At 39.8% G+C, this 23005-nt stretch overlaps 1 protein-coding gene across 4 annotated transcripts in view; it reads right to left on the reverse strand.

The window, feature by feature from the left end:
* TULP4 (TUB like protein 4) overlaps positions 1–23005 on the reverse strand; it is a 128424-nt gene that overhangs the window by 100042 nt on the left and 5377 nt on the right. For all 4 annotated transcript variants that reach the window (XM_042440470.1, XM_042440489.1, XM_042440462.1 and 1 more), the window contains exon 2: positions 9271–9426. The gene's annotated coding sequence lies outside the window, so the exon portion shown is untranslated. The remainder of the gene's footprint in view (positions 1–9270; positions 9427–23005) is intronic.

The raw sequence follows: 23005 nt of genomic DNA on the forward strand, positions 1-23005 counted from the left end.
GACATCAGTACTAGGAAAGATTCTGGAGCAGATCATTAAACAGAGAGTCTGTGAACATCTAGGAGGCAATGCCATAATCACAAAAAGTCAACATGGGTTTCAGAGAAACAAGTCATGCCAGACAAACCTGATCTCTTTCTTTGATAAAATTACCAGCTTGGTAGATGAAGGGAATGCTGTGGATATAGTATATCTTGATTTCAGTAAGGCCTTTGACAAAGTTCCCCATGACATTCTTGCAAACAAGCTTGTAAAATGTGGGCTAGACAAAGGAACTGTTAAATGGATCTGTAATTGGTTGACCGGCCGAACCCAAAGGGTGCTCAACAATGGCTCCTTTTCATCCTGGAGAAAAGTGACCAGTGGGGTCCCACAGGGCTCTGTCCTGGGCCCAGTGCTATTCTGCTATTCAACATCTTTATCAATGACCTGGATGACAGAATTGGAAGCATACTTATCAAATTTGCAGATGATACCAAATTAGGGGGAATAGCTAATACCCCAGAGGACAGGATCAAGATTCAAAATGACCTGAATAGACTAGAAAGCTGGGCCAAAGCTAACAAAATGAAATTCAACACGGAGAAATGTAAGGTATTGCACTTAGGGCGGAAAAATAAAATGCACAGATATAGGATGGGTGATACCTGGCTGAATGAAACTACGTGTGAAAGGGATCTAGGAGTCCAAGTAGACCACAAGTTGAACATGAGTGAACAGTGTGATGCGGCAGCTAAAAAGGCCAATGCTATTTTAGGCTGCATCAATAGAAGTATAGTGTCTAGATCAAGAGAAGTAATAGTGCCACTGTATTCTGCTCTGGTCAGGCCCCACCTAGAATATTGTGTCCAGTTCTGGGCACCACAATTCAGAAAGGACATTGAGAAACTGGAGCGTGTCCAAAGGAGGGCGACAAAAATGGTGAAAGGTCTGGAAACCATGCCCTATGAGGAATGACTTAGGGAGCTGGGGATGTTTAGCCTGGAGAAAAGAAGGTTAAGAGGTGATATGATCGCCCTGTTTAAATATTTGAAGGGATGTCATATTGAAGAGGGAGCAAGCTTGTTTTCTGCTGCTCCAGAGAACAGGACCCGGAACAATGGATGCAAGCTGCAGGAAAAGAGATTCCACCTGAACATTAGGAGGAACTTCCTGACAGTTAGGGCTGTTCGACAATGGAATGCACTCCCTCGGAGGGTGATAGAGTCTCCTTCCTTGGAGGTCTTTAAACAGAGGCTGGATGGCCATCTGTCAGGGATGCTTTGATTTGGATTTCCTGCATGGCAGGGGGGTTGGACTGGATGGCCCTAGTGGTCTCTTCCAACTCTATGATTCTATGATTCTATGATTCTGTATAATTCAGTATTAGTATTTTATTGACTGTTTAATTGCATTGTATTATTTTAATGATGTAATCCCACTTCGATCCTTGGAAGAGGCGGGACATATAAAATTATTATTATTATCATTATTAATATTATTAATATTTAGGAAACTGAACAAAATTAGCCTTTCAGTACCCCAGCCCATGGGCCAATGACAGACCTCTAAGCCACACAGTCCAGATCTCTAAAATTTCCCCAGGCCACAGTCTATTTTCCTAGGTCATGTCTATTAATAGGCCCAATTCCAGGTTGCTGGTATTATTTATTATGTCCTGCTCAGTCTACTAAGTACAAAGATGATAAAGGAAACTTTGTGCAAGCAAGCTGAGGGGAAACATTGCTTGAATACAAATTGTGTTTGTTTCCTCCATTCCATATTGAAAAAGATAGGTATCACATACGTGCCTCCACCCATGTTTTGATTATGTTCACTGAAGACATACTGTCTTGTGGCTTTGGCCATTCTTTCCCGACTTTGACTAAGATTACTGCTGGAATGTAGACTTTGCAGGTTTTGACTAAGGTAATGCGATTCAGCAGAAAAGTTGCCAACTCTTGGTACAATCAAGCTGATCCAGAGATCTTGAAATCCTATAAAAACTCAGAGCTTTTGCCATCTACAGTCAAATAATCAAATGCCAAAGAAACATAAATACAGTCACCCCTCCGTTTTTGCAGGGATCCATTCCAGACCCCCCCCCCCCGAAAACAGGAACCCATGGGGGCATGGGCCGTGGGTGAGGGATACAGATTTCAAGTCTGCAAAAACAGAGGGGCAACTGTACTGTATAAACTCATGTTATGTGTCTAGAAATTTTATTCAAAAAAATTGACCCCAAAAACCTGAGTCAACTTATGCATGGGTCAATGTAAGTACTGTACTTTTATATATAAAAGGAACCATCCCCTAATGAAAAGCAAGAATGTAATCTGTCCTGGAAGCACTGACTCCTCTCTCTACTGTCTCATCCATCCAGCATTTATTATTAGCACAAACAGTTAGGCCTGGAATTCTGTAATTCCCTTGGCACTGTTTTCCTTTGTGTCATCATTTAGATCCTTTGTTACATGCCACTAAGTTTTACCCTTGTCTTATCCACAGGTCATCTCAAAATGCATAATTTTGGACCCAAAACCTGCCCTCAACTTATACATGAAGTTGGGTTATTGTAGAGTATATATAGTATTTGTTATTCAGAGAAGAATATCAAAATTCTTAGAATGGCTATCACAAATTATTTCACTTTCAACATATTAAAATAAATAATAATAATTTATTATATTTTATTGATATCCCACCTTTCTCCTTGTGTAGGATCCAAAGTGGCTCTTCTGCTTCTTAGCCATATGGACTCCACTCTATCATGATACAAAATTGGCCACAAAGCTATCCGCACAGGCATTCTTTAGGCTTGAATTGAATGGTCTAATTTCAGCTCATAAAACATCATTCTCCAACTAGGCACATCCATGACAATGATGAGAGAGATTATTAGGGAAGGGGGGCTGGGTAAAAGAATAAAGACAAGGTGTACACCATGTATGTGAGATGGAAGTGACTTGGGTAAAAAAACAAAGACAAGGTGCACACCATGTATGTGACATGAGTGGAAGCCATCTCATCTACCATAGATATTTTGATCGAGTGTCATAGATGTCAGGCCAGAACAAGAAGCATTATATATGGAGGTCGAGAGAGTGGAAAGAGAAAGTGTTTGCTGTTCTTTGCATTTGCCTGTGATCAGAAATAATGAACCAGTAGGGATGCATCAGCACAAAAAAAAATGTTATTTTAAAAAGATCAGGGTAGCATTGATATGATAGTATTAATTCTCTATTCTATGTTCATTGTGTGTTATCTTATCCCCATGTGAAAGTAATCTGTTCATAATTTGAACAAGGCCAGTTGCACAGTTCACACCTGAAAGCTTTGTTCAATTGTGCCAAATACCCTGAAACTGGCTTGATAAAGCACAAATGAAAAGACCAACTACCCAGGACACAAAGAGAGAAGAGAGAACTGCAGTAGGGAGGAGAGAGTCTGGCTCCTCTGGATTGTTTGAGTAAATTATTTCAATGGGTGAAAAACCTAGAAGTGAAGTATGATACATCCCTGTCATTGCTTCCTGACAGAGCCAGCCCTGTCAAGGTGGGGCAAATGCCTCAGGCAGCTGAGGTTGGGGAGACCTTACACCTCTGGAAATGCTCTGTAAGCCTTCCCCTTTGTTGGAGGACAGAAGTACATGTGGCACACAGCCTCTCTAAGGCTGCTGTCCTCATGTGCTGAGAAAAACACTGTGCCATAGCCAGATTTGAAATAAAAGGTCCACTTTGCTTCTGGGGAGAACGACCTTATCCTTTCCTGAAGCAGTAAATCTACGCGACTATCCTGTTTTCTAAGTCCATGTTCCTGCTGATGGTGATGTCTTTAACCTGCTACATTACTGACAAGAAACTGGCATTATTGTCATCCACTAAACGCAATTCTGCGAACACTTGTGAGTTCTTCAACTAATACTTCAGTGGGTGAGAGGAGACAATTCTGCTTTCCCCAGAAGTCTTGTACATGCCTTCAGTATGATTGATTGTTACCGGTAGAGCCTCAGAAAGCTTTACAAAGCAAGGAACACATACAACTCCTTTGCAATAGAGAGGAGATTCTAAAGCTAGTGATTCACATTAATGCCAAGATGAAAATACGCGGCACTCAGCTGCATCCCTGTGCAAGCCAGGAAACTCTCAGGACATGTTCCAAGGTATTTTAACGGCTATAAAAACCACAAAGGATTTTGTTTCTCAGTTATAAAAGTTGCCCATTGAAGCCACACATGGTATTTCTGCCTAGACTACTCCACAACTGGCAGCCAAAAACTGGCACCATCATTGCTAATCCGGCTCTTTGCTGAGCCACAATGTACATCAGCATCAGCTCTGCCAGAAACTCCTGTATTTCTGTTCATCACTGCAAACCAGGAGACAGGAAGTGACACACGCTCCTGCAGACATTCACGGCTCTATCAGACTGCAAAAAACCCACATGAAAGGTAGGAAAGGGACTATATGTTACAAGTCTCCATGGGTTTGGAACAGAAAATGAAGAGGGAATAGTGCAACTGGGGAAGAGATGCACAGGAAGGAGAGAAGGAAGACATAGTGAAAAATAAAAAACGCTCCAAATCATGAAGGAACAGAAATATTATACAGAGTTACAGCAGAATTGCAACTGATATACTGTAACTGCACAAATAAAGCAGTTTTGACACAACTTTAATTATCATGGCTCTCTCCTGTGGAATCCTGAGATCTGTAACTTGGTGAGATATTCAGCCTGGTCTGTCAAAGAGTTTGGTGCCTCACCAAACTACAAATCTCAGATTCCATAGGGTAGAGACATAGCAGTTAAAGTGGTGTCAAACTGCTTTATTTGTTCATTGTGGCTACACCCAAAGAGAATTGCAGTGGGCCCTTGGTAAAGCACTGGAGTTTGGTTCCACTCCCATCCCCCATGGATACCAGAATCCATGGATGCCCAAGTCCAATTATATATAATGGTGTAGTAAAATGGTGTTCCTTATATAAAATGGCAAATTCAAGGGGATTTGGGATTTTTAAAATATATATATTTTCAACTTGTGAATGGTTGGATCAGTGGATGCAGACTCCATGAATACAGAAGACCAGCTGTATAAATATTATTTAATCCAGAATTTGACATTTTAAGGACAACTTTTAAAAATAATTGAAATGAAAAGTAGGTGTAATTCCACTTACACCTACAACCATTTGTGTGTGCTAGTGGGCATGCATTTATGTGCAAAGAAAGACAGCAAGGTCTGATCTCCCTACCAACACTAATACTGGACTTTACTTTGGATACTGTAATACTATATTTAATCATTCAAAGTGCAAACTACCACAAAAGGAAGACTATTTCCCACTATCAGGATGAGAAACTGCACCAGGATGGGTTCAGTTGTCATGCATCTATTCTCACAGTGATACCTATGGGAAAATAAAGGTAAAACAAAATGTTGTGTCACCTTTAGATCTTTATTTTTGGTTCAATTTGGGGGGCTTTTTTTCAGGGGCAGGCCCAGGAGCTTTGAGAGTATCCTAGGTGTCATAAAAAGCTGCAAGATCTACCTGCAGCCATGGACTATAGTACTTTCGCCATCTCTATTCTACCATCTGAAGAAGGCCTGAACAAGGACATGAAGAAGACGACAATCTGTAGCAGGCTTGGACATACCATCTAGCTAATTTTAGAGATTTTAGATGGCATTACCCAGCTGTATATTTTTCTTTTTTTTTAATTACTTTATTATGAAATTAAAAAACAATATACATACATTTTATACAGTTCATTATATGGTTGCATACAGTATATTTTTCAAAATTTTGTTTCCTGCTGTTCTTTTTTTCCTCATGGGGAAAAAAACACAATTGCTATTGTTGTGTGTTATTTAAAAAACCGTTTGCCAAGTTTCTTAAAATTTTGTTTTGTCTTTATTGATTTTTTCCCCACATGGAAAAATGCTGCTATCTTTGTTATTTAAAACCTGTTTCTCCAGTTTGGCAAATTTTTGTTTTGTCCATATTGATCTTTTTTTTTTTTCCACAGGGGGAAAAATACAGTGCTGTCTTTCCTTATTTTTTAAAATCTGTTTCTCCAGTTTCTTAAAATGTTGTTTTCTCCTTATTGAATTTTTTTTCTCATTCAAAAATGTTGCAATCTTTGTTTTGCTTTTTAAATCTATTTTCCTTGGTTTCTTTTTCTATTTCAACTTTCCCTCTCCACAGTATTAGTTTTGTACTGGAAAAGTCTTCGGCATTTATAGGCATGTACATTCATATCCTTGCAATATGGAATTTCACTAGTGGTCAACATGGCTGGATTCTGTTACCTAAAAGACTTATATTTCATGGGAGGAAGTTCCTCTGAGGTTGGAAAGAAAAACATTCAGGATCTATAGTGTGATGGTTGGAAGATCTCACTAGTTAAGCACCTCACATATATAGTTTCAAAAATACAGTTTCAAAAATATAAAGTCGAAGGCTTTCATGGCCAGCTTCCATAGTTTTTGTGGGTTTTTTGGGCTATGTGGCCATGTTCCAGAAGAGTTTCTTCCTGACGTTTCACCAGCATCATTCTCTGAAGATGCCAGCCACAGATGCTGGCGAAATGTCAGGAAGAAACTCTTCTGGAACATGGCCACATAGCCCGAAAAACCCACAAAAACCTAGTCAAAAATATAGTCTGCTTATATAACTGTACATACCTAGCCCTTGACCATATCCTGTATGCATACTCCACCCTATGTTTCTCTCTCAGACTTCACTGTTTCTTTTCTTGTGTAATCATACTTTAAATATTCAAGTAACTTTTTAAAAACTTTCCCTTCCATGTTTCTTCAGTCCCAATGCCTCAGCATATCCTCACCAATAGTCCAACTCTACTCCACAATCTCTTCAGAGAAAGATTCTCCATCAGGCTTAAAATAGTTGACTTCAGGCATCCTACAAGAGGTTTTATATGTTGGAGCCTATTTGTAAATATATATATGAGAGAATGAATGATGATTTTGCACAGTGTATTGTCAGTGAATAGCTCAAAAGTAGAAGGCAGCTATACAGTACTTCCAGAAGGCCAAGGTTAGGGCTTTTGTTCCCTTTCCGCTGCACTCACAACCATTGTTCCTTCAGAATTTATTTTTGGGGGTGTCCTCATTGTTTGTGGTTTGATTGGTGGAAATGACATGTCTTTGTGACTGAGAGGCAGCATAAAATCAATACAAATTTCAATCCAGTTTGCCCCAAACTGGCCAAACAGTAAAGCTATTATAGTCAAAGCCTGCCAAGTGATTTTAGACAGCTGAGGTAGAGAATCCTACCAGAATGTCTCCTGCTCTCTGACAGCATAAGAAATAATATCCCTTTGGTGCCCCTTTCAGGACACTGAAAACCACCCACCTAAGATAGCCACCTCACTCTGTTGAATAGCAGGGGTGGCCCTGCTCTTGCCCACCTCTCTCCAAGCTGAACTTTCTCAGTTGCCATTCTGCTAGGTCTTCCAAAAACAAAAACCAGAATATAGCCAAACGATTTTAAAATCTGATTATCAAAGCATAGTAATTTATGTAACTGAAGGATCTAGTCTAAACAGTTTAATTTACATCACTTATCCAGATCAGAGAACATAGCTGTTGTCATGCAGTACACGCTGGGTTGTGTAAAACTATCAGAGTATTCCTTGATAACATTTATTCAGAAGCCAGTTCCACCACAAAGGACACAGGACTGCAATCGAAGGCCTTAAATCCAATTGCTGTTGTTGTTATTGCTGTGTGCCTTCAAGTCATTTTTTACTTATGCCAACCCAGCTACAGGAAAAGAGATTCCACCTAAACATTAGGAGGAACTTCCTGACAATAAGAGCTGTTTGATAGTGGAACATGGTCCTTTGAAGAGTGATGGAGTCTCCTTCTTTGGAGGTTTTTAAACAGAGACTGGATGGCTATCTGTCAGGGGTGCTTTGATTGGAGTTCCTGCATGGCAGGGAGTTGGACTGGATGACCCTTGTGGACTCTTCCAACTCTCTATGTTTCTACGATTCTATAACCCTAAGGCAAACGTATCACAGGGCTGCTTTGGCAAGATTTGTTCAGAGGGGGTTTGCCATTGCCACTCTCTGAGGCCGAGAGACTGTGATGTGTCCAGGGTCACCCAGTGGGTTTCCAACTAAAGTAGACCCACAAATTCAATTGCTAGGTCGTCAATCAACACTTGGGTAGCTCACACTGACACAACTAGTTTACTCTAGGTTTTAGGACTAAAATTTGAACCCTATAATACTAACCTGGGAGGTGGAGTGACTGTAACTTAATTCAATGGTGCATATTTCTGAGCAGATATGCATCTATTGTGTGCAGCAGAAAAATTTTCCTTTCCATTTCTCTCCTTGGCTTAAACAACTGCACATGGATAGAGAACAGCAAGCTAAAATCACTTCTTTGATACCCTTCATCTTGTTAATCCTACCGTCCTTGATCATGCCTTTATAAAAACAGCCATTTGAGTAACAGGCCACAGATTCAAGCAAGTCCTTGTTAGCTTCATTCAATTGTGCAAGGGTATTTCACAACCCAACGAGCAATGCATTATCACTGGATATCTTGCAACACTACTGGAATTAAACTAAATAAAGATCTTTGGGTGAGATTTCCACTGACACAAAGTGCACAGAATCCCTGAAATTCTGCCAAAACTCAATTGGAGTTGGAGGAATATAGCTGTGCTTTGCATTTCAAGAAAATGTCTCTGTAGTGTTTTATTGCTAGCAGGACTCTCATTACATACAACTCTTTTTTCTGTTCCTTTGTTTGTTGTTGTGTGCCTTTAAGTCATTTCCACCTTATGGAGATCATAAGGTGAACCTATCACAAGGTTTTCTGGGGCTGTGTGACTCACCCAAGGTCACTCAGTGGGTTCCCATGGGCCAGTAAGGATTCAAAACCTGATCTCCAGAGTCTTTAATGGTGAAACCCCAACCTGAATTCTTCAGCAGCATACAGTGGGCCCTTGTTATCCACTGGGGTTTTGTTCCAGAACCCCCCTTTAGATTACAAAATCTATGGATGCTCAAGTTGCATTAAATACAATGGCACAGTAAAATGGTGTCCCTTATATAAAATGGCAAAATCAAGGTTTGCTATTTGTAATTTATACTTTCTTTGAATATTTTTAATCTATCGATAAAGAATCCATGGATACCAAAGGCTGACTATACTATACCACGACACAGAGGAAAGCTGCTGTTATTACAGTTTGCTGGGAGGTTCTTTGAATAGTTGCAATAGTAGTTCTGAAGTTCTGCAATAGAACGTACCTCTTTGAGATACAGGTACCTCCTGTTTGTCTGCCTCCATCAGGACACAATGCCAGGCAAACTGGATCAGAAGAACAGACCGCCCAGAAGAGCGCATTAGAGACTTGGCTCTTGTGCAGTATAGAGAACTAGAACAAAAATCCACTGCTGCAATACCTAAGATGAGGGAAAGTGGGAGAAGGACACTTAAAAAACAGAGTGAGATACTGTATATCTGAACAAAAACAGATGCTTCATTATTAAGCATTTTCTAAATAGAAAATAACCCCAGGGAAAGCTAATTTACCAATCTACAAGGCTGGTAAATTTTTGTAGAGGTAAGGTTTCTAGAAAGCCCGCTATGTATTGCATCCTGGGAAGTCTGCTGATGAATCACAACTCAAGGTCAAAAATGAAGGTAGCATCTCTACTTGCCTATTTGGATGAAGCAATGTTGGCAGATGGAAGTTAAGACTGTAAAGGACAAAAAGTTGTCAAAAGTAACTAATGTAACTTGGGGGTGAGTTTTTCTAAGTTTTAGATACTTTTTCATTTAATGGGGGGAATACCATGCTATGGCATACAGAATACCTGATTGGAATTAAGTTACCTCTTTTCTAGAGAAATCCATCAGGAAACCAAAATGAGAATTTTCTGTAAACCCGGTCTGGAATGTTTGCTGGAATCATTAGTAAAGCCAAAATATAATATCCAAGAGTGACAGATATGCATTATGCCACTACTGTTGACTTCATTTATGCACATGCACCTCCCATTACCATTGAATGGTCAATATAATCTTGCTTCTGTAGACTATAAAATATGTTGTTCAGAAAATGTATTCATCAATAGTCAGAAAACAGATGGTTTTCTTTTCACAATTGCTCAAAGTGATGTTTACAATCACTGTATGTTCTACTTTCACAGCTTTCAATGCGGTATTTTGCTTTTATTTTACATCCCTATTATACATATCATTGTAGCCTTGTGGATCCTTGTGCTCTACACATACTTGGTCTTCTCAACTAACTATTTTCAAATACAGACAAAAATCTAGTATCGAAAGGACATGCAACTAGTTGGATGAGCTTACTCTTACCTTTTCATAGAATCATAGAATAATAGAGTTGGAAAAGACTGCAAGGGCCATCCAGTCCAACCTCCTGCCATGCAGGAAATCCAAATCAAAGGATCATATAGGAAGGAATGTGTAGACCATGGGCCCTTTCACACTAAACATCTATAGCACTTTGATTCCACTTTAACTGCCATAGCTATATCTTAAGGAATCTTGGGGTTTGTAGTTTAGGGATAGGCATTTAGAATTCTCAGCCAGAGAGCTCTATTACCTTCCCAAATTATAAACCCCAGGATTCCACAAGATGCAGCCATGGCAGTTATAGTGGAATCATAGTGCTCTAACTGTCTAGAATGAAAAGGTCCTTACAATCAGTGCTCTTTACTTTAGCAGTGATAACCCAACTCTCTGTGTTGGGACTGTAAAGCACTAAGGAACAAAAGCTGTCTACGATAATGAAGAGGTGATAGAACTATAGCAACCTACTCAGAGACAAGCCTTCCAAACCTGGCTTTCCCCCAATATAATCACTGAAGGCAAACAAAGACAGTAGCCAAAATCTAACTGCTAGTCCCAACTATAGCAGATCCCTTAAATCAATGGTATTCACGTAGCTGTTGACTTAGCCTTCAGAGGCTGAGACTTGAAAATGGATTTAGACTTGCAAGTCCCAACTGCTATAAGCTATGTTAATGACAAAGGTCTCCTCCTCTGCCAATCATGATGTCCTAGTGCTTTTTTCTCTTGATGTTTCTGTCTGTCCAAATAATGGCCTCATTATGCCCATCAATCCCAATCTTTTAGTTTCTCTACTTTCATCGGGGCTTTCTGAATTTTCACTCTTCAATTCTTTAGCTGACTGGTTATTCACATGTGGTTTTGGGATCTTAATTCAGCTACTATTCCTCACTATTATACTGAGAATCTGATTTCAACTTCAGTTTCCACATCAAACTTTTAAAAGATCTTATTCTCTTCTACAACACAATTCCCAAGTAAATGTACTTGGCATCAGGGCAACAGAAGCAAACTCCATTTTATTCTTGTTGTTGTTGTTGTTGCTGCTGCTGCTACTGCTGCTCCTGTTATTGTTGTTGTTAACTGCCTCCGAGTCTCCCCTAACTACCCTGTGGATGAGACATCTCCAAGACTTCTTGTTCTCAACCTCTCTGCAGGCTCAGGCATTTGGCCTTCCTGATTTGGTCTAGCCATCTGGCATAAGGTCTTCCTCTCTTTCAGCTGCCTTTCACTTTTCCTAGCATAATTGCCTTTTCTAATGAGTCTTTCCTTTCCATTGTGTGTCCAAAGTACAGCAACTTCAATTTAGTCATCCTGACCTCCAGGGAGAGTTCAGGCTTGCCTGTTCTAGGATACTTGTGTTTGTCTTTTGGGCCATCCACAGTATCCTGAGCACTTTTCTCCAGTACCACATTTCAAATGAATTAATTTTCTTTATATCGGCTTTCTTCACTGTCCAGTTCTCACATCTGTGCATGGTGACTGGGAACACTATGGCTTGAATTATCGTCACTTTAGTATTAAGAGTTACATATTTGTACATTAGGATCTTGTCCACTTCTTTCTTAATACTTCTGCAAACCCTCAGCTTTATGATATCTGTCCCAATCCTAGTCTTCTAATTTTTTGACTGCAATTTCCGTTCTGATCAATGTTTGATTCAAGGCATAGGAATTCTTTGGCTAATTCAATTTTCTCACTGTCTAGGACAAATTCTTGTAGATCTTCTGTGGTCATTATTCTTGTTTTCTCAATGCTCAGAATTAAGCCTACCTTGGCCCTTTCTTCCTTAACCTTCCTTAGTAATTGTTCCAGGTCCTTGCTGCTCTCTCCTAATAATATTGTGTCATCTGCCTATCTTAGGCTATTGATGTTCACTCCCCTAATCTTCACTCCTCCTGTCTCCGAGTCTAGGCCTGCTTTTCATACTATATTTTCTGCATACAGGTTGAATAAATAGGGTGATACCACTTGACCTGACCCCCTTGCTGATCAGGAACCATTCTGTTTCTCTGTATTCAGTTCAGATGGCAGCTTCTTGTCCTGAATACAGGATACATATCAGGACTATCAAATGTAGTGGCACTCCCATTTCTTGGAAAGTACAGTATTCCATAGCTTTCAGTGATCTATGCAGTCAAAGGCTTTACTGTAGTGAGTACCGGTAGTTATTACAGTGCTACAATGTGTATGAGATTAAAATACAAAGTTGCACATGCTCTGAGTGTAGGTCTGTGTGTCTGTCTGTCTGTCTGTCTGTCTGGCCAACCATTGCCAACCATTGCCAACAGTTTGGTGCATGTTGGAGGGGATTGCATTAATCTGTCATAAACACTGAAACAGCTATAAAGCACAGAATGGAGGGAAGGGAGAGCCACACTTCACATAAATAAATTCAACACAGTCATATTAAGGGGGAGCCTTAAGATCCTTAACACTGGCTATGCTGGCTAGGTGTGCTGATATTAGGAGTCTTGCCATATCTGGAGGCCACATGATTCCTGTCCATGCATTAAACCATTAAATCTAGGATCTAAAAGTTTCTAGCAGCCACGAAAAGAAGCAGATTTTCCCTCTGCTATTGATGTCTACCTTTAACTCTGTCTTTAGACACACACAAAATAAATAACAATAAAACAGAGCTTTGGGTAAAACCAGCATCTATAAAAGATGGAGTATGAACATAGGTAACCAGAAATGTGCCAACATGGGTATAACTGGCAGCCTGTCAAAGCTGGCAACTTTCCGCAGAATCTGCTACTGATAAAACTCTAGTGTATATCTGAGCTTGTGTTACGTCACTATCTGCTGTTATTACATTTTATATTTCATTAAAGAAGTGCCAGCGTTTGCTTAGTCTAAATAGAGCCCCCCATTTGCAGTGATTCTCCTGCTCTTTCTCCATTACCAGAATCTTTGCCCATTCTTCACTCCTTTCTTTTTTCTTTCTTTTTATACCTAATCATATATACTAAAAGTGAACTCATTCTTCAAGAGGCTATCGTCACACAACTGTAATGGGACCCTACATGCACAAGACAGATATCAGAATAGCATTTTTTTTTAAAAAAAAAGGGTTCAGAGGGAACTGTGTGGAGTAACAAACAGCCCAGTAAAAATGAGTTTGCTCAGCGGAGAAGGAACACTGACTGTTGGAGCTGCTGGACAGAAAATGAGGAGACAGGAAAATTTAATGGAGTATCCTGAAATAGGACATGAGTGGCTGACTCAGACTCTGAGCACAACGAGTACTACACACTATAACATTTTATGGCCGTCCACACATCTTAAATTGTAGTCCTCATTAGTGACAGTGGCTTTTTCAAATGTGAAACCCTTTGTACAGAAAAGGCATTGCCTTCTCCTCTTTTAAGTTTTAGCTGTGCTGGCAAGACATTTAAAAAATTTTGCTGGACATTTAACCATTTTTTTTAAAAGAAAAGAATCTACTTTTATGTTGATTTTTTAAATCTACATTTAGTTTTATGGTACAATATTGATTTGAAGAATTGTTGGTATATTGTGTTTATTATTTTTATACTTTATTATTTTTGTGTATGTTAGGAATTTGAACTCCACTTTGTGTTTATTTATTAAGAAAAAGAAAGTGGACTTTTTTCCAGAGATATAGGCGTGTTACTTGTTCTAAGATGAATTAACACAGAGTATAAAATTGTAGTATGCAGAGCAATCATTAATGGAACAGTTTGCAAGGTCAGAAACTGAGCTGCCAAATAGCTTTAGTATCCCAAAACTGTTCAAGCACTTGCAAGTAGAACAGTGTATTCTCTCTTTCTGTATTCTCACAAGGTCTTTCCTCATATGCAGAACACACACCATACCTTAGGAACCATTTTTATGATTGCAACATGAATGAGTCCAAGCTATATATGCCCTTGACATACAATTGAAATCCTAGACCAAACAACACAGAGACAGTGAGCAGCAGCTGTCCTCTTCTAAATGAAACTACTCTATAAAAACACAGTTTCCCACAGACCCCTTTCCTTGATGTAATTCTCACTCAGCTTCTAGTTGTGCTTTAACTGATTCTTCTTTGTAAAAGTGGGATCTTGGGCAAATCACACACTCTCAGCCTCAGGAGAAGGCAATGGCAAACCCTCTAGGAACAAATCTTGTCCAAGAAAACCCCATGATAGGTTTGCCTTAGGGTCACCATAAGTCAGAAAGGACTTGAAGGCACACAACAACAACAACGAGCCCCTAAACCTAAGTGAGTGAGAATCACATATAAGTAATCAGAGTAGGCTCTGCGTATTACAAGAGTTGTTTTTTTTTTATTTATTTATCACTATCAGTGTACCCCATCCCCAAAAGCAAGTATGCATACATTTAGGCATGAGTGCTAGGGAAAGTATTATTTTCTAGACAAGAGTAAAAAGATGATTTCTTTCAAATCTTCTTCTATGAAGACTTTACATTTCTTATTTGGTCTAGTGTATTCCAGTACTTTCTATATAAAGTCAAGGGAAATTCTTATATCAACCTTCCTTTATAGATCAACTTCCCTTTCACAGGTTATATTAAGCACACTCACAACTTGTGTGGCCCTATAGATCAACCATGACATGTTACACCTCTGGAGAAGTAATGTAGTATCTATTCATTGATTCTGAGGATCTAAAACCGGGGTAGGAATAATGAAAGTACAGGTGCTACAAGATGATTGGGTATGTTTGTATGTTTGCATATAAGTATGCTAATTAAAAAGACCAATAAAATGTTAGATGGAAACAGGTATACAGAGACAACACTTGACACAATAAGCCCCTTTAGAAGGACCAATGGTACCAATGCTCCAGTTATGCATTATGAGAGGGGAGCTTAATGAAATGTGCAAGTCCTGCACTGGGACTTCCCTTAATTTTAATCAAATCACCCCTTCTAACAACAGTAGATAAACAACACTGCTACGGAAAGCAAGGAAGCCCCTCACCAATCCCACAATTTGAGTTAGGTTGGCACTAGGAATCCAATTTTCAGAGCAAAGATTGCAGAGTTGAGTTCTTGACACATCCTCTATCTTTGTAAATGCCCACCGAAACAAAATAAACCGCTATAGTCAATGGCTAAAGGAGGTAGAAAGAACGGCATGCATTCACCTTGTATGAATGAAAAGATCTAGAAAGCTTTGGGTGTGGTCTTCCCCAGTGCAAGTGAGAGCTGCACGCACATGTGTGTGCACATAAAATACACAACACTGGAATTTATATTTCCCTGTCTTTATCCACCTAAATTTTGTTTCTGAGAATAAGAGAAATGCCAGCTGCTTATTCCTTTATGGTCCTGCTCTGTTACCACTATAAACAGCTAGCACAGAGCTATGTTTCTCTTGCAATCAATAAAAAGCTTCTTTTTGGAGGGTGAGGGAGAAAGGCTCACTGGCTCTTGGGGGAAGAGCTCAGGTCAACCAATTGCTCAATCCAGAAAAAAATATAGCAAATGTCAAAACACAGCATCCTTTCCTGCCCTGCCTCACCAACCACAAAATGAAAGCCTAATCAGTTGCCTTAAAAACCCACACACATACACACAACACAAAAAACATGCACTCAACTAATTAGGGGTCATCAGTAATTCAGAACTCCCACAATGAGACACTCACTGTCTGTTTTCTTTTCTTTTTTCTTTTTTTTAAAGGGGTGACATTAAGATCAAAATCCAATGACAAAACTGATGCTAATTAGATATTTGCAAAGGAAGAACACAGACTGAATTCCAATAAATGGTGGTTCAATTTCAATAAAGACTTTTAATAAAGCTATAAAATTTTGAAGCTGGTGGTTCAGACTCACAGATGACACATGATCCAAAGAGGTTGCCTGTTACGATCATCCTTTCTGGATTAGAGTTCTAATTCCCAAACATATCAGCCCTGGCAATACCAAAGAAGCAGCTCACCTGGAGGTAGGCCAGTTACTCCCTAGCAAACCAAAGGGCTGCCTCAAACCATCTTCAATTTAATCTCTTATTTTTCTACTAATCATCTAACCAGTGAGGTTTCTTGGAGGGGAAGGTTGGTTCTCCCAGGAACCATGCTCCTCTCTCTTTTCAGTAACACAACAGAATCAAAACAGCTTCAAAAACCAGGTCCTTCATTCTCAGTCCCAGCAATTAAAGCTTGCCCTCACTGATTAATATTGGTGCTAAAAGCTTTTGCTGCTTAATCCACTGATAAAACCAATTAAAGGTTGCAGCCGTAGCTAAGTTATGAACTTACGGGCAGAGAGAGAAGGTGTCAAACAAGATACCAACAGCCAGGTCTTTTGTTGTCCCTATTTCCATGCCACACTAATTTCTTTCCTTATGACACTATTTGTTTCTGTTATTTCAGTGTTAGCCTGATGCATTTCACTATACAGTGGACCCTTATTATACGCTGGGGTTTGGTTCCAAGATCCTCTGTGTATAACAAAATCCGTGTATGCTCATGTCCCATTAAATATAATGACATAGCAAAATGGTGTCCCTTATAAAAATGGAAAATCAAGGTTTGATATTTGAAATGTATACTTTTTTTGAACATTTTCAAATCATGTATGCTTGAATCCGTGTATAAAAAATCAGTGTATAAGAAGGGCCGACTGTATTTGTGGGCAGACAGCAGTACTTGTCTAAGCATCAGGTTCATCCGTAATGCAGAATAAAGCAAACCCATCACAAGCCTAAAGCATAGCTCCACTATCTGCATGTGCCAGGATATACCAGCTGCTATTTCCTCCCCTTGTTACCTGGCCCTCCATTCCTATGCCACGGCAGTGGTCTGCATGGGTCTCCCACTGAGCATCCAGTGCCACCATTGGTCACTCATTTCTGAGGCCAGAATGAGGTGCCCAGTGATGATCACTTGGCTGGGCACCTTTTCCTGACCTCATAGCAAGTGACGGGTGGCGACAGTGGATGTGCCAGGCAGTTCAGCAGGATGCCCATGCAGATAGCCATGGCAGCACAGGAACATAAGACTACAGATCTTCCCAGAAGATCTGAAGTAACAAGTAAGTTTTTTAAAAACATTTTAAGTATGCTATCCTTTCTGGTGCAGAAAGTGCTGGACTTCAGTGAACTTAGGTTTGGGATGTGAATTGTCAGAACAAGATGATGCCAAAACAGAGGGGGGGGGGGAACGGACCTTTGGGCCTGTGCAAAGCCTAAAACTGCATCTAACAAGGTTCAAGGGAAAACCTGTTGTGTTATTCCAGTTACTGGTCATTCTCTTTTCTTCTTCTCAAATATGAACTACAGTTGCAATATCTAATTGGTTTAATCAGTGGATTAATCAGCTACAGCTTTAGGACTAATTTTAATCAGTGAGAGCAAGCATTAACTGGTAGGTTTAAGAATAAAGGGGATGATTTTTGAGACTATTTTGGTTCTGATGTGTTGGTGTTGGTTTTATATGCCTCCAAGTCTTTTTCAATTTATGGCAATCCTAAGGTGGATCTATCATGGGGTTTTCTTGGCAAGATTTGTTCAGAGGAGGTTTGCCTTCCTCTGAGGCTGACAGCTTGACATGCCCAAGGTCATCCAATGGGTTTCATGGTCGAGTGGGGAATCGAACTCTAGTCTCCAGAGTTGTAGTCCAATACTCAAACCACTACACCACACTGACTGTGGTGATGTGTTACTACAATAGAAAAAAAGGGGGGAGGGTAATTTTTGAAATGTTAGTGGCAGCCAGTAGCTTTTGTTTATAAAATCATACACTGACATACTATCTCAAAGGAACAACTCTGAGTATCTTCTACATTAGAGGGACAGCTCTCTTAAACTTGTGTTGGTGGGAAACAGTTTAGTGTCTTGAGACACTATAAAGATACTTCAAACACCAGGGTCTACTTCCTCATATTATCCTGGGTAGGCAGATTTTCACACAGAGACAAGCCAGTAAGGCAGTGATGGTGAACCTTTTAGACACAGAGTGCCCAAACTATAACCCAAACCCCACTTATTTATCACAAAGTGTCACGTCCCTCTGGCTTTCTAGTGACAAACTCTAGTGAACTCTAGTGTTGGGACGATGTAAGGTGTAGTAGCTAGACTAATACTGGGAAGATGCCAGATGCTGCTCAGACAGAAAGCTTGCCTTGGCCTGGTCACTCTCTGCTCATCCTAGTCTACCACACATGGCTCTTCCAAGGGTCAAAGGAATCAGTGTTTGATGTCTTTCACTCTTCAAAGAAACAATTTAAAACAGAGGTGGACAACTGTGGAGGGCTAGAAAGCTACATAAGCCAACCAACCCCCTCCAGGAAAATTGGAGAGCTGTACCCCTCTGCAAATAATAATAATAATAAACTGCATTATGCCCCACTGCAAAAAAGAAAAACTTTTTGGTTGCCCTCAATGTTCTCTGGGGGATATAGGGGCTTTTCTTTTGTTTTGTTTTGTTTTTGCCATACTTGGAGTGGTCTATTTTAGACCCAAGACAGTCCTTTTTCTAACAACCAGAAGTGAATGGACATTTACTTCCTGTTTTTAAAAAAGGCCCAGGAGGTTATGCTTACTTGTTCTTTAACTTCCCTAACAGACCAAAGCAAAGCAGAAAATCCAAGCACAATGAAATGTTTCTACTTCTTTAGTGTTACCATTTCTAATGATCAATTTGTATCAATTCACTCTCTTCCACAGATTCAGTCTGTTTTCCCATTTTACATCACAGATGCCTTTGCGTTTTCTTGGCAAACTTTTTCAGAGGGTACAGCTCTGCTTATAAAAAAGCAGTCGTATGGAGAGATTAACTGCATTAAAAATAATGTTTTGCATGTTTTTCCTTATGTCTCTGTAGGTGCACTTTATCTACATTTGTTCTAATCTTTGTACAGTAACCTGGGTCCTAGTTTTGCAAAAACTGCAGCATATAAATGAATAAATTAATTAGTACTGCTGCTATGATTAACACTACTATTATTATCACTGCTATATGATGCTATATAGCATGTTAAAGGATCAAAATCACACCAGATGCTATGACTCATATTATTGGGTCCCATTATAATACTTCCTATTATGCCAGACTCTTTTGATCTTCCTGAAGATCTTGAGGTTTGGTGACAAAACAGATTTATTAAAACTGAATAATTTAATTGATTGCTGCTAGGGTTCAAATCCCTGCTCAGCCATAGAAATTCACTGGGTGACCTTGGGCAAGTCCCATTCTCTCCGCCTCAGAGGAAGGCAAAGGCAAGCCCCCTCTGAACAAAACTTGCCAAGAAAAACCTGTAATAGGTTTGCCTTAGGGTCACCTTAAGTCGAAAACAACTTGAAGACACACAACAATAACAAATTAATTGAATTCACTGAATGGCCACTGAATGGCCATTTCTGTCTTGTTTCTCCAAGATCAAGCAGGCACTTTCTTGGAAGAGGTCTGCTGTTTCTAGTACATATTTTTATTTTATCCTACCTGAAACATCAAAAGAGTTAAAGATTTTCTGTACCTTCACTCAGTCATGCATCAGAATGGAAACTACAGACATGAAATCAGATGAAAACAAAGGGATGGAAAGGTAGCTATGAAGACACTAGATTAGATCCTCAAGTGTGAAGGTGCTTCACTATACACCAAAGTTGGAATCACCAATGCAATAGTATTTCTAATTTCTATTTATGTTTTTGAAAGCTGGACAGTGAAGAAAGCTTACAGGAAAGCGTACACATATATGTTTGCTATATTTATGTCTCATTTTTCCTCCGGGGAGGTCAAGGCAGTGTATAAAATCCTCCTTCTCATTCTTATCCTTAACAACTCTGTGAGGTAGACTAGACTCAGTGAGCTTCATGAGCGAGTGGAGGTTTGAACCTGGTTTTCAACAGGCTCTAATCCAACTTTTAAAAAAAACACCACCACCACTGTGGCACTCAGTTTAGCAGTTTTTATATAAGCTGGTTTGCAGTTCATTTAATTTTTTACAAGCTGTAATTTCTTAACCAAGCGCACAAGAAAGGAAAATATTGAACACTCTTATGGTCACAAGTGCAATTTGATCACACCAATCAGTGCCACAGATTTCAAAGAATGCTACAGAAAAGTGAAACAAACTAATCCTGTAATCCAAAGTGGGCAAAGAGGGGAAGAAGATCTTTGCCTCATCCAAACCCTGCCAAGTCATGCTCACCACAACGGAAGGCAGTAAAGAGGTCTCCACCACCACTACTCATTTTTATTTAGTGGTTCATTTTTATTTTTAAAGTTCCCTTCCCATTGGTTAGAATTGACATGGAAATTCTGACACTACCACAAGTGAGGGATCCAACTCTTTAGCCCAAAGGAGAGTTTCAGGCCCTTCTGTTGGCTACCACCCACAAAAACATTACCAAGTGGCTACAGCTAAACCTACAGAACTCAGGTCCTGAACAGACAGACCAAAATAAAGCTGCTTTAGGTCTCTTTGGAGGTATGCTGTCAATGACACACACATCTTAAGAGATCAGAAGCTGCAATAAAACTGTACCCCAGTCCTTAGGACTGGAGCATGGTTTTGGTGTGGCTTCCAGCCTCTTAGGATGCATGTGTCATTTAAACAGCATACCTCCAAAGTGAGCCAAAGGAGCTTCATTTTGGCCTGTCTGTTTGGGCCCTCAGTTAACATAGTAAGATTCTCCTCCCTGCTACACATGTTGTGCATATATGTATGCATGTCTGTCCACATCTAATAAGATGAAAAATCAAGGAAAAGCGAGCATAAGTAAACTAAATGCCTTGAATGTTTCTTCATCATTTAGGTATCTTTTTAATGGAAGTCTCACAACTCACTGGCAAAGCATATGATTTGTAAGTCAAAGGTTGCAGGTGAAATCCCTGGTATCTCTAAAAGACTGGGAAAGACCATTCACTAAGGTCCAAAACACACTGTAGCTTATTGTGGCACCAGAGCTGTCTGAAAGAGAAGGCTAAATGTCCCAAAAAAACTACAGTTCCCAGAATTCCTTAGCATTGAGCCAGGGCAGTTAAAGCGGTCTCAAACTGGATTATTTCTGCAGTGTGATTTGCACCTAAGACTCTGAAAAAGCATTACCGCTTAATGTACACAATGCCGGGTCAGAGTCAGTGCAGTGTAGCCTTCTATTAAAACAGTAGTTAAGGCATACAAAAAACAATTTGCTCCTCTTTTAGGAGTTTAAAATTTATACAATACAAACATCCACCATTCATGTTTAATTAGTTACACATGAATGAGCATTTTATAGACACCAACTCCAAGAAAATGTATTTTCAGACATAGGGTCAGCTTATATTAATGAATATTCCTACCCCACATTCATATCTTATGTACCTCCCACCCCTTTACTTCTTTTCTTTTCTCTGAACTCATGCTTTTTAAACTCCAGGGGAAAAAAGAGTGAGGGGAGGAGAATTTATTTAAAAATCAAAAATAAAAGTGAAAGCAACCTTCACTATAGGCTTCTCCACACCCCTCTGGTCAAATATTCTCCATTTCAGTTTTAAAGTTGCACCACATGCAAGGCTCTCTAAAGAATCACATATAAGAAAGTTAATAGTAACTATTACTCACTTTTCATGCATTTAGGTATTTGACAGTTGCCTTCCACTAAAAAAAAGTGGTTCATATACAGTATACCAATTATTTTCTGAATCAGTTCAAAATTGGTCTACACAGCATTTCTGAAGCAAAGATTACCCATTGGGACGTCAATACAGGAAAAAAAGTTAAGTTGTATCTTTTATTGGACCCATCAGTTCAGCAGAACTCTTCCTGAATACTCTTCCTGAATAGATTTTCACAGGAAAATAGAAGCAAGATTTTATTACTTATCCAAGTGAAAGGCTGTCCTATGAGCAAATTATAGGTTTGGTTACATGAAGGCTACTTTAATTTGCTTTCCAGGGGCCTTCACCTAGATGACAAATAGTGCATTCTGCCCAAAGAACAGCTACGGTAGCTGGGTAAAATATTACCAGTTCAATGTGGCAAGCCCACATAGCATATATGATTTGCAGATGAGATTTTACTACAGAGATTTTACTAAGGACAAGATGCTGTGACATTCCTACAGTTCCTCTACTCTCTTTTCTTAAAAGAGTACTGTATTCTCAGGATTGTACTTTTTTTAGAAAATATCCAGACTCACGCCTGGACTTCTGTAATGCACTCTACTTGGGGCTACCCTTGTGCTTGGCTCGGAAGCTTCAGCTGGTACAAAATATGGCAACCAGGCTTATTTCTGGTACATCTAGGAGGGACCACATTACTCCGGTTCTGAGGTCCCTCCACTGGCTGCCTATTAGCTTCCGGGCCCAGTACAAGGTGTTGGTTATTACCTTTAAAGCCCTAAATGGCTTGGGTCCAAGCTATCTCAGGGACCGCCTCCTCCCGTATAATCCTCCCCGCGCTCTCCGGTCCTCTGGGAGGAACTTACTGCAGCCTCTAAAATCTAGGCTTGCGGCGACCTCCCAGAGGGCATTTTCTGCTGTCGCCCCCAAACTCTGGAACGACCTGCCGAATGAGATCCGTCAGTTGACATCATTAGACAGCTTTAAAAAAGCTGTCAAGACGGATCTCTTCCGGCAGGCCTTTCCAGATTAACCATCCCGGCCTGGGCTCCCTGATCCCCTCTTTCCTCTCGTGGCCCCATCTTCAGTGATGGTTGAGGATCTCCAGAGGGACACCAGGGTTTTTT

This window comes from Sceloporus undulatus, chromosome 1 (genome assembly GCF_019175285.1).
Source record: "Sceloporus undulatus isolate JIND9_A2432 ecotype Alabama chromosome 1, SceUnd_v1.1, whole genome shotgun sequence".
NCBI lineage: Eukaryota > Metazoa > Chordata > Lepidosauria > Squamata > Phrynosomatidae > Sceloporus > Sceloporus undulatus.